The sequence below is a fragment of the Cibotium barometz genome, chromosome 1 (assembly GCF_041138505.1).
Source record: "Cibotium barometz isolate CiBa-2024 chromosome 1, ASM4113850v1, whole genome shotgun sequence".
Lineage (NCBI taxonomy): Eukaryota > Viridiplantae > Streptophyta > Polypodiopsida > Cyatheales > Cibotiaceae > Cibotium > Cibotium barometz.
The window spans coordinates 54,725,512-54,738,928 of NC_141046.1; positions in this window are offsets into that span (position 1 = coordinate 54,725,512).

Below are 13,417 nucleotides of genomic sequence, written 5' to 3' on the forward strand. Positions count from 1 at the left end.
ACACCCAGTTAGCATTCCAGGATAACCCAAATCCAAAGAACCTTGGCAACCAGCTTCAGAAGCAACATCACTGTTGGAATCACCCATATCACTCACCCCCTCTAAATCAATCACACATACTTGTGGCCCATCTTGTAATATTTTATTTTCCTCGCATGCATATTCATGTACATCATCCTGCTTATAAGCATCATAACCAGATAAGAATGCAGTAATGATAGCATCTTCTTCTTGTCTTAGATCTTCAAACTCTACAATCATGCTTTCAGCAAGAAGCATTGGTTCCTGCTGTTCTTCACACATATGGTACGACACCTGAGGAATACCCTTCAAATGAGCACTTTCGTCATGAGAATCCTCAAGTTTACACAGCTTACATGCTTCACAGCCCAAGAGGAAACTATTAGCGATGTCCTCTTCCTCGTGTATTGGGTCTTGAGCACCTGTCCTGAAGCTCTCTGAATCAAGTGTCTCCTCAAGCATAGGCATACACACATCATTTGGTATGATCATAGGACCCTGTATGTCTACACCCTCAAACAAGGAAGACAGATTATACTTGCAGAGTTCACCCATTGCATCTTTATGAGGCAGTAGCAAAGCATCCCTTTTGGCACTGTGAAGGCCTTGTTGCTCACTAATGGCTTTTTGCAGTCCCAATTTAGCATAAACAGCCTCCACAATCTCTATATCAGCCTTGAATAGCAATTGATTGTCCTCCATAAGACATGCATCGACAACCGCTTCTAAATTGGCTCGGATTGTTGCTGGAACACTATCACAGCTCACATTATACCTGGAACTCGCATAAATAAGTGCATCTGCAAAATCACTCCATCGTTTGGAGTGATACTCTGCTAGTTCCATCACTTCATCTTTTAAATCAGGACTTATAAGGTATGCAAAAGATGCAATCATCATATTTTCTGGAACCCCTTGATTCTTCATCTCTGTCTCGTAACACCTTAGATAGCTTTCTGGATCGAAACCATCAAATATATTGACCCTGTTATATACCAATTGCACCGCAATTTCCACCGCTTCCTGAATTTGCTTTTCTTCTTCAATCTTCCTGAACCGCTCTTCAAGCTCTTTCATCTCTGCATATAAATGCTCCATTTTGCTAGCCATCTCTACGTACTCTCACCCCAGCGGTTTCACGTCGGGTTCACCAAAGCTGTCGTGACGTGGGCGGTGTCGTTGGGGAAGTGCGAGACTTCTTGCTATGAGAGTAGCGGTTGAACTTCAAGGGGCATCACCAGCAAAAGCTAGAACCATCATAAATTTAAGACTCAGCCATACATGGGTAGTCAAAGCAACCGAAAGCCTCATAATCCAGGCTAAAAACTGGCATTAACATAGCTTGATTCATAAAACTCAACACATCAAACCCCAGAAAAACATCTCATAGGTATATACATCCAAGATTCACGGCCAGCATTGGCACCATAGTTCATATCAAAGACAAGGCTGACATCATCATAACATGTCATAAACATAGGACCTCAACTTTATGAACCATCTTATCATATTCACAATACTGAGCCTTCAAGGCTTATGCATTCACTTTGCATTCCTGGAGAAGTCGACCAGTAACAAAGAAAAACACACACTCATTCTGGCATCACCAACCTCTGTGAAATGGCCGCCACAAATACAAAGAATTCACATAAAAGACTCCGAGTGACTTCTGTGCTTGTCACCTTTGTTAGAAGCAGAAGATACCCATGGTGCCTGGTTGTCCAATCAGACACTGCTCACGCACAAGACACCCGAGATGATGCTGCCGTTGGAGAAGCTTCTCCCCACCTCTACACGTACAAGGCCACCATACTCTGCACCAGCTCGCCAGCTGCGCATCACCTGTCACCCGCTAGCGACCTCAGCACCAGCCTATCAGCATCCATCCTTTAGAACCTGCAGCTACGCCCTTCTCTTCTCACTGCGAAGCCCCACCAGTCCTCTTTGGCGCCTTCTGTCACCTTGTGCCCATCAGCTGCACACGCACTTCACAGCCTCCCTTTTCTTTCAAAGCAACTCAGCACCACGACCACTACTCTGGCAGTCTTCTCTCACGTCTGCCCTCCATCACACTGTACAAATACCCAGCCCTCTGTGTATATCTGCTGCTGCACACCCCACCGCTTCCTTCTGTACTTGCCTCCAACCCCTCGCCTTCCTGTCGCTACACCAGTGAGCCCCACCACACACGGCGAACTCCCTCCTTCCCCCGTGTTCTCTATCAGGCGGCGTCCTTCGTTTTTCTTTTGCAGGCCCTCGCCAGCTTTCTGGAGGCCCTTTGCTCACCTTCTCTCTGCAGCCCGCGCTTCCATGAACTCCTTGGTGCCTGATCTAGCTATGGTCCCCAAGTTGTTCACAAGATCTGCTTTTGTGATCCCAACCCCACTTACTGCTCGTCGTCGTTGTGCTTGCTGCATACCACCACCCTCTCCGCCACTAAGTATATCCAGTAGAAGCCCACCCCAAACTGCCCTATCATGCTCACCTCTGCACACGCCCAAGGGCCCCCCCCATTTCACTACTTCCCTTCGCTTTTTCTTCTCGCTGCGCCAGAGAGCCTCAATCCAGAAATCGCCTTCACGTGCTGGCCGATTTCAAAAGCTTCTCGCTGGCTGCCGTGGAAACATCCATGTGGCCATGCTTTATTGGCCATGTTAATGTATTATTTTTCATTTACCTAGAAGATGGCCATCATCAAGGCTTTCACACTCATCTAAAGGCTCCCTTGGCCCATTAATATTAACTGCTCCATGCTCCACACACCTCGTAATGCAACCTTCCAATGTCCACTCACTTGGATGCGCACACAAATTCAGGTTACCAAGCAGCTGATACCAACCCCAGCGGACCACATTCCGGACAGGCTTGTAACAGGCTCAACACCAAACCATTTCACCTGTACACCTGGCGACGCCCTCAAAAGCAAAACCCTCCACACACCATACATCCCATATGTACCCAGGCACTTAATCCCATGCATCTGGATTTGCATTTAATGGCCTCACATGCATGGTTTCACACCATAGACGTGCCGTGGCACGACATCCACCCCCTCTAAACCTGCACATCCTCTGGTATGTGCCACACAGGTCCTGGAATTCAGTGTCCATTCATTATTTGCACACCAACATTGGTATATGTACAAGCATCCAACTAGGTGTCTTAAACCCTGTCAAAACCTGATCCAGTTGGTATCACCCTAGTAAACATGAAACAGTAGAAGAATATACATAGTGCCGCTCACAAGGGGTTATCCTTTGTTGAAACATAGCATGACATCTTAACCTCCCCCCTAGCCTGCAAGATATTTATATTTTAGCAATCACATCTGAATGGTTCTGCTTTCCCACCTGGATCAAATACCAATCGCTTTTGGCATATGTGCCATATCCTTTGCTCATATGAAGCCCTATCCTCACTTAGATTCCCTGCATATGCATAATTACCCTCATCATTCAAAGTGGGATGCTCTTCAAAATGATTTGCTTCAAAATTTTCCTCAGGCCATGTTTGAAGCCTTTGCACCACATATTGTATGGCCACACCAAGTAACAACTGCATTAACAGCATGGAACACACACTTGGTAACATCCCATCCAAATCTACCGTGCCTGGATCCAGCTCACCCACTGACAAACATTCATTCTTCTTATCTAAAGACGGAAAAGCATCAACACATACAAAGTCCAACAAGGCATCATCGAGAATAGCCTCTAGCTCTGAATCAATCTCATCACAATCATTTGGCTTACATAACACCTGCATATCCTCACTTGCAACCAACAGTTGACTAGCATCAAGCATAGAAGAGCCAAAAGCTGATGGGGATGTATTATATACCATGAAATCATCCAATGCATCATCTAAGATAGCATCCAATCCAGGATCAATCGCATTGAAGCCATTATCACCTTGCAATCCCACATGTTGACTATCATGAACATTCATACCCCCATAACTATATCCATTTGGTTGCTGATATGCAGCCTCTTGAGGCTCTGTGACCACACTTTGCATATCCTGGTTATCTCCCAGTATTTCTTGATACCTGTCTGCAGATGGGCTTAGAATTATGGGTCCCTCACCCAAGTACTCTTGAATCTGTATGTCATTGAACCCTGTATGATCCAAAAAGACAGATTCAATTTCCCTCTCCAAATCATCGTCATAAACAGGCTTCCAAGCTCGAGATTGTTGCTCACAAATGTGGTTGCAAGGTAACCCTGACACTGATGACATAGCATCACCCTGTTTATTGTTGGAACACCCAGTTAGCATTCCAGGATAACCCAAATCCAAAGAACCTTGGCAACCAGCTTCAGAAGCAACATCACTGTTGGAATCACCCATATCACTCACCCCCTCTAAATCAATCACACATACTTGTGGCCCATCTTGTAATATTTTATTTTCCTCGCATGCATATTCATGTACATCATCCTGCTTATAAGCATCATAACCAGATAAGAATGCAGTAATGATAGCATCTTCTTCTTGTCTTAGATCTTCAAACTTTGCAATCATGCTTTCAGCAAGAAGCATTGGTTCTTGCTGTTCTTCACACATATGGTACGACACCTGAGGAATACCCTTCAAATGAGCACTTTCGTCATGAGAATCCTCAAGTTTACACAGCTTACATGCTTCACAGCCCAAGAGGAAACTATTAGCGATGTCCTCTTCCTCGTGTATTGGGTCTTGAGCACCTGTCCTGAAGCTCTCTGAATCAAGTGTCTCCTCAAGCATAGGCATACACACATCATTTGGTATGATCATAGGACCCTGTATGTCTGCACCCTCAAACAAGGAAGACAGATTATACTTGCAGAGTTCACCCATTGCATCTTTATGAGGCAGTAGCAAAGCATCCCTTTTGGCACTATGAAGGCCTTGTTGCTCACTAATGGCTTTTTGCAGTCCCAATTTAGCATAAACAGCCTCCACAATCTCTATATCAGCCTTGAATAGCAATTGATTGTCCTCCATAAGACATGCATCGACAACCGCTTCTAAATTGGCTCGGATTGTTGCTGGAACACTATCACAGCTCACATTATACCTGGAACTCGCATAAATAAGTGCATCTGCAAAATCACTCCATCGTTTGGAGTGATACTCTGCTAGTTCCATCACTTCATCTTTTAAATCAGGACTTATAAGGTATGCAAAAGATGCAATCATCATATTTTCTGGAACCCCTTGATTCTTCATCTCTGTCTCGTAACACCTTAGATAGCTTTCTGGATCGAAACCATCAAATATATTGACCCTGTTATATACCAATTGCACCGCAATTTCCACCGCTTCCTGAATTTGCTTTTCTTCTTCAATCTTCCTGAACCGCTCTTCAAGCTCTTTCATCTCTGCATATAAATGCTCCATTTTGCTAGCCATCTCTACGTACTCTCACCCCAGCGGTTTCACGTCGGGTTCACCAAAGCTGTCGTGACGTGGGCGGTGTCGCTGGGGAAGTGCGAGACTTCTCGCTGTGAGAGTAGTGGTTGAACTTCAAGGGGCATCACCAGCAAAAGCTAGAACCATCATAAATTTAAGACTCAGCCATACATGGGTAGTCAAAGCAACCGAAAGCCTCATAATCCAGGCTAAAAACTGGCATTAACATAGCTTGATTCATAAAACTCAACACATCAAACCCCAGAAAAACATCTCATAGGTATATACATCCAAGATTCACGGCCAGCATTGGCACCATAGTTCATATCAAAGACAAGGCTGACATCATCATAACATGTCATAAACATAGGACCTCAACTTTATGAACCATCTTATCATATTCACAATACTGAGCCTTCAAGCTTATGCATTCACTTTGCATTCCTGGAGAAGTCGACCAGCAGCAAAGAAAAACACACACTCATTCTGGCATCACCAACCTCTGTGAAATGGCCACCACAAATACAAAGAATTCACATAAAAGACTCCGAGTGACTTCTGTGCTTGTCACCTTTGTTAGAAGCAGAAGATACCCATGGTGCCTGGTTGTCCAATCAGACACTGCTCACGCACAAGACACCCGAGATGATGCTGCCGCTGGAGAAGCTTCTCCCCGCCTCTACACGTACAAGGCCACCATACTCTGCACCAGCTCGCCAGCTGCGCATCACCTGTCACCCGCTAGCGACCTCAGCACCAGCCTATCAGCATCCATTCTTTAGAACCTGCAGCTGCGCCCTTCTCTTCTCACTGCGAAGCCCCACCAGTCCTCTTTGGCGCCTTCTGTCACCTTGTGCCCATCAGCTGCACACGCACTTCACAGCCTCCCTTTTCTTTCAAAGCAACTCAGTACCACGACCACTACTCTGGCAGTCTTCTCTCACGTCTGCCCTCCATCACACTGTACAAATACCCAGCCCTCTGTGTATATCTGCTGCTGCACACCCCACCGCTTCCTTCTGTACTTGCCTCCAACCCCTCGCCTTCCTGTCGCTACACCAGTGAGCCCCACCACACACGGCGAACTCCCTCCTTCCCCCGTGTTCTCTATCAGGCGACGTCCTTCCTTTTTCGTTTGCAGGCCCTCGCCAGCTTTCTGGAGGCCCTTTGCTCACCTTCTCTCTGCAGCCCGCGCTTCCATGAACTCCTTGGTGCCTGATCTAGCTATGGTCCCCAAGTTGTTCACAAGATCTGCTTTTGTGATCCCAACCCCACTTACTGCTCGTCGTCGTTGTGCTTGTTGCATACCACCACCCTCTCCGCCACTAAGTATATCCAGTAGAAGCCCACCCCAAACTGCCCTATCATGCTCACCTCTGCACACGCCCAAGGGCCCCCCCCATTTCACTACTTCCCTTCGCTTTTTCTTCTCGCTGCGCCAGAGAGCCTCAATCCAGAAATCGCCTTCACGTGCTGGCCGATTTCAAAAGCTTCTCGCTGGCTGCCGTGGAAACATCCATGTGGCCATGCTTTATTGGCCATGTTAATGTATTATTTTTCATTTACCTAGAAGATGGCCATCATCAAGGCTTTCACACTCATCTAAAGGCTCCCTTGGCCCATTAATATTAACTGCTCCATGCTCCACACACCTCGTAATGCAACCTTCCAATGTCCACTCTCACTTGGACGTGCACACAAATTCAGGTTACCAAGCAGCTGATACCAACCCCAGCGGACCACATTCCGGGCAGGCTTGTAACAGGCTCAACACCAAACCATTTCACCTGTACACCTGGCGACGCCCTCAAAAGCAAAACCCTCCACACACCATACATCCCATATGTACCCAGGCACTTAATCCCATGCATCTGGATTTGCATTTAATGGCCTCACATGCATGGTTTCACACCATAGACGTGCCGTGGCACGACATCCACCCCCTCTAAACCTGCACATCCTTTGGTATGTGCCACACAGGTCCTGGAATTCAGTGTCCATTCATTATTTGCACACCAACATTGGTATATGTACAAGCATCCAACTAGGCGTCTTAAACCCTGTCAAACCTGACCCAGTTGGTATCACCCTAGTAAACATGAAACAGTAGAAGAATATACATAGTGCCGCTCACAAGGGGTTATCCTTTGTTGAAACATAGCATGACATCTTAACCTCCCCCCTAGCCTGCAAGATATTTATATTTTAGCAATCACATCTGAATGGTTCTGCTTTCCCACCTGGATCAAATACCAATCGCTTTTGGCATATGTGCCATATCCTTTGCTCATATGAAGCCCTATCCTCACTTAGATTCCCTGCATATGCATAATTACCCTCATCATTCAAAGTGGGATGCTCTTCAAAATGATTTGCTTCAAAATTTTCCTCAGGCCATGTTTGAAGCCTTTGCACCACATATTGTATGGCCACACCAAGTAACAACTGCATTAACAGCATGGAACACACACTTGGTAACATCCCATCCAAATCTACCGTGCCTGGATCCAGCTCACCCACTGACAAACATTCATTCTTCTTATCTAAAGATGGAAAAGCATCAACACATACAAAGTCCAACAAGGCATCATCGAGAATGGCCTCTAGCTCTGAATCAATCTCATCACAATCATTTGGCTTACATAACACCTGCATATCCTCACTTGCAACCAACAGTTGACTAGCATCAAGCATAGAAGAGCCAAAAGCTGATGGGGATGTATTATATACCATGAAATCATCCAATGCATCATCTAAGATAGCATCCAATCCAGGATCAATCGCATTGAAGCCATTATCACCTTGCAATCCCACATGTTGACTATCATGAACATTCATACCCCCATAACTATATCCATTTGGTTGCTCATATGCAGCCTCTTGAGGCTTTGTGACCACACTTTGCATATCCTGCATGTTATCTCCCAGTATTTCTTGATACCTGTCTGCAGATGGGCTTAGAATTATGGGTCCCTCACCCAAGTACTCTTGAATCTGTATGTCATTGAACCTTGTATGATCCAAAAAGACAGATTCAATTTCCCTCTCCAAATCATCGTCATAAACAGGCTTCCAAGCTCGAGATTGTTGCTCACAAATGTGGTTGCAAGGTAACCCTGACACTGATGACATAGCATCACCCTGTTTATTGTTGGAACACCCAGTTAGCATTCCAGGATAACCCAAATCCAAAGAACCTTGGCAACCAGCTTCAGAAGCAACATCACTGTTGGAATCACCCATATCACTCACCCCCTCTAAATCAATCACACATACTTGTGGCCCATCTTGTAATATTTTATTTTCCTCGCATGCATATTCATGTACATCATCCTGCTTATAAGCATCATAACCAGATAAGAATGCAGTAATGATAGCATCTTCTTCTTGTCTTAGATCTTCAAACTCTACAATCATGCTTTCAGCAAGAAGCATTGGTTCCTGCTGTTCTTCACACATATGGTACGACACCTGAGGAATACCCTTCAAATGAGCACTTTCGTCATGAGAATCCTCAAGTTTACACAGCTTACATGCTTCACAGCCCAAGAGGAAACTATTAGCGATGTCCTCTTCCTCGTGTATTGGGTCTTGAGCACCTGTCCTGAAGCTCTCTGAATCAAGTGTCTCCTCAAGCATAGGCATACACACATCATTTGGTATGATCATAGGACCCTGTATGTCTGCACCCTCAAACAAGGAAGACAGATTATACTTGCAGAGTTCACCCATTGCATCTTTATGAGGCAGTAGCAAAGCATCCCTTTTGGCACTGTGAAGGCCTTGTTGCTCACTAATGGCTTTTTGCAGTCCCAATTTAGCATAAACAGCCTCCACAATCTCTATATCAGCCTTGAATAGCAATTGATTGTCCTCCATAAGACATGCATCGACAACCGCTTCTAAATTGGCTCGGATTGTTGCTGGAACACTATCACAGCTCACATTATACCTGGAACTCGCATAAATAAGTGCATCTGCAAAATCACTCCATCGTTTGGAGTGATACTCTGCTAGTTCCATCACTTCATCTTTTAAATCAGGACTTATAAGGTATGTAAAAGATGCAATCATCATATTTTCTGGAACCCCTTGATTCTTCATCTCTGTCTCGTAACACCTTAGATAGCTTTTTGGATCGAAACCATCAAATATATTGACCCTGTTATATACCAATTGCACCGCAATTTCCACCGCTTCCTGAATTTGCTTTTCTTCTTCAATCTTCCTGAACCGCTCTTCAAGCTCTTTCATCTCTGCATATAAATGCTCCATTTTGCTAGCCATCTCTACGTACTCTCACCCCAGCGGTTTCACGTCGGGTTCACCAAAGCTGTCGTGACGTGGGCGGTGTCGTTGGGGAAGTGCGAGACTTCTTGCTATGAGAGTAGTGGTTGAACTTCAAGGGGCATCACCAGCAAAAGCTAGAACCATCATAAATTTAAGACTCAGCCATACATGGGTAGTCAAAGCAACCGAACGCCTCATAATCCAGGCTAAAAACTGGCATTAACATAGCTTGATTCATAAAACTCAACACATCAAACCCCAGAAAAACATCTCATAGGTATATACATCCAAGATTCACGGCCAGCATTGGCACCATAGTTCATATCAAAGACAAGGCTGACATCATCATAACATGTCATAAACATAGGACCTCAACTTTATGAACCATCTTATCATATTCACAATACTGAGCCTTCAAGGCTTATGCATTCACTTTGCATTCCTGGAGAAGTCGACCAGCAGCAAAGAAAAACACACACTCATTCTGGCATCACCAACCTCTGTGAAATGGCCGCCACAAATACAAAGAATTCACATAAAAGACTCCAAGTGACTTCTGTGCTTGCCACCTTTGTTAGAAGCAGAAGATACCCATGGTGCCTGGTTGTCCAATCAGACACTGCTCACGCACAAGACACCCGAGATGATGCTGCCGCTGGAGAAGCTTCTCCCCGCCTCTACACGTACAAGGCCACCATACTCTGCACCAGCTCGCCAGCTGCGCATCACCTGTCACCCGCTAGCGACCTCAGCACCAGCCTATCAGCATCCATTCTTTAGAACCTGCAGCTGCGCCCTTCTCTTCTCACTGCGAAGCCCCACCAGTCCTCTTTAGCGCCTTCTGTCACCTTGTGCCCATCAGCTGCACATGCACTTCACAGCCTCCCTTTTCTTTCAAAGCAACTCAGCACCACGACCACTACTCTGGCAGTCTTCTCTCACGTCTGCCCTCCATCACACTGTACAAATACCCAGCCCTCTGTGTATATCTGCTGCTGCACACCCCACCGCCTCCTTCTGTACTTGCCTCCAACCCCTCGCCTTCCTGTCGCTACACCAGTGAGCCCCACCACACACGGCGAACTCCCTCCTTCCCCCGTGTTCTCTATCAGGCGGCGTCCTTCCTTTTTCGTTTGCAGGCCCTCGCCAGCTTTCTGGAGGCCCTTTGCTCACCTTCTCTCTGCAGCCCGCGCTTCCATGAACTCCTTGGTGCCTAATCTAGCTATGGTCCCCAAGTTGTTCACAAGATCTGCTTTTGTGATCCCAACCCCACTTACTGCTCGTCGTCGTTGTGCTTGCTGCATACCACCACCCTCTCCGCCACTAAGTATATCCAGTAGAAGCCCACCCCAAACTGCCCTATCATGCTCACCTCTGCACACGCCCAAGGGCCCCCCCCATTTCACTACTTCCCTTCGCTTTTTCTTCTCGCTGCGCCAGAGAGCCTCAATCCAGAAATCGCCTTCACGTGCTGGCCGATTTCAAAAGCTCCTCGCTGGCTGCCGTGGAAACATCCATGTGGCCATGCTTTATTGGCCATGTTAATGTATTATTTTTCATTTACCTAGAAGATGGCCATCATCAAGGCTTTCACACTCATCTAAAGGCTCCCTTGGCCCATTAATATTAACTGCTCCATGCTCCACACACCTCGTAATGCAACCTTCCACCAATGTCCACTCTCACTTGGACGCGCACACAAATTCAGGTTACCAAGCAGCTGATACCAACCCCAGCGGACCACATTCCGGACAGGCTTGTAACAGGCTCAACACCAAACCATTTCACCTGTACACCTGGCGACGCCCTCAAAAGCAAAATCCTCCACACACCATACATCCCATATGTACCCAGGCACTTAATCCCATGCATCTGGATTTGCATTTAATGGCCTCACATGCATGGTTTCACACCATAGACGTGCCGTGGCACGACAACGTATGACAAGAGGTAGTCTCCAAGGGGCCAACATAAGTGTCTTCTACAATAGTGACCGCCAATAAATGCGAGGCATATTTTTGAATCTGACACGTTGATGCTTGCATCGCTAGTTAGCCTTGGAGGTCTAGCAGGTTGGTGTTATACTCCCTCTACATCTTATATCACTCGTTGGGTGGTCCCATGCCCAAGCCTTGTTTGCTTCACATTAGCTTGAATCTTCACAATGCTTCCCTCCTTTGGTCTAAAGACACATGTCATGGTGTCCCTTGAAGCTTGCAACAACCTAAGGGTTGCTTCCTTTTGCTGGGTGCTAAATGTGGGAAACCTTTGACCAATCTTTTGAATGATCTTGTAGCAATTCCCAATCTCTATAGATATATCCCTTGTGAATGTCTCAATCTGGAATATCATCACCGACTCTGCCATCTTGAAACTCTGTATCTGTGGTAGTGGGATTCTCTAACAATGGTAGGATAGACACCATTTCATGTGCATTGTCCACAATAGGTAGAATGGCATACGGATGGGAGAAATGATATTTGATAATAAGTCATAGCCCATATATGTGTTTGCATTCACTTGTCCAATCAAGGTAATCACAATAATTTGATTGCATGGACACACGGTACCATGTAAATGGGTCACTTGTGCTTTGCATTTTAAATAACATGGTTGGCTCATTGATGTCTTGCAGGGTTGATGCATTTGCTTCATACCTTACTAAAATTCTTTTCTCTACTACCAACCTCGAGGTGCTAAGCCATGAATGCTAAAGTGTCAAGAGTCGATTGCAAAACATAAACATGGAGATGGATACAAATCAACAGGTGCACAGACAAACAAAACAAGAATTATATTACATATGTCTGCTTTATACCTATCTCTTGTTTTTGCTTGAAGAACTCCAACAATGTACCCCCTGCTCGTTTGCTAGTAATAGAGTCTCCCATGCAAGAGGTCTAGAATAGACCTGTTTATCTTCGCATCTAATAATGTATATTTATGTACTTCCATAGCCTCTCTACCAAGTTGGTTGTGTCGACATTACCATAATAAAAAAGACATCCAAACTTCGGCCACCTCTTTCACCAGATACATATTTGGCCGCACCATCCATGGACACATACATTTGGACATTCACATGTGCTGAATAATCAAACATTAATTAGTTCTCGTTAAACCTTGCATCAAACAACTCCTTTCTAGGTGTGTGCATAAGATCGCTCAAGGAGTTGTAAATGTAATCCCTCGGCTCTTTTGGTACCTACACACAAGTTGTGCATGAGGACTATGCAAAGTAAGCCAAGACATTGTATAATATATTTTTTGAACTTGTGCGTAGTATGAGAGATATACTTGTAGTAGTAGGCTCTTGACCCACGCCTTCTTGTACATTTGAAGTCTACAAGAATTTGTTCCCCTTCTCCTCGCTTCTCCACCATGATGGGAAAACATACTCATATACAACCTTGACTAGCCCATTTTGCTTGGTAGATCTTTTGGAAATAAGTTTGAATAAGTCTCACTTTGTGCTTGTTTTGGAGATCATCCAAGGAAACCTGTACATTAGACCTCCTTATTGTAAATGCTTGTACATTAGACCTCCTTATTGCAAATGCTTGAGAACATCGCATGGAAAAGAAGCCATGACAGTCCTAACCACCACCTTTGGGAACTATTATGGATGTGAATCTTTTTGAGCACCTAGCAAGAAATGTGGGGTAGAGAAAAAGTGAAATTCATGGGTAAGTGAAGGTTATAGGCCGAGAAA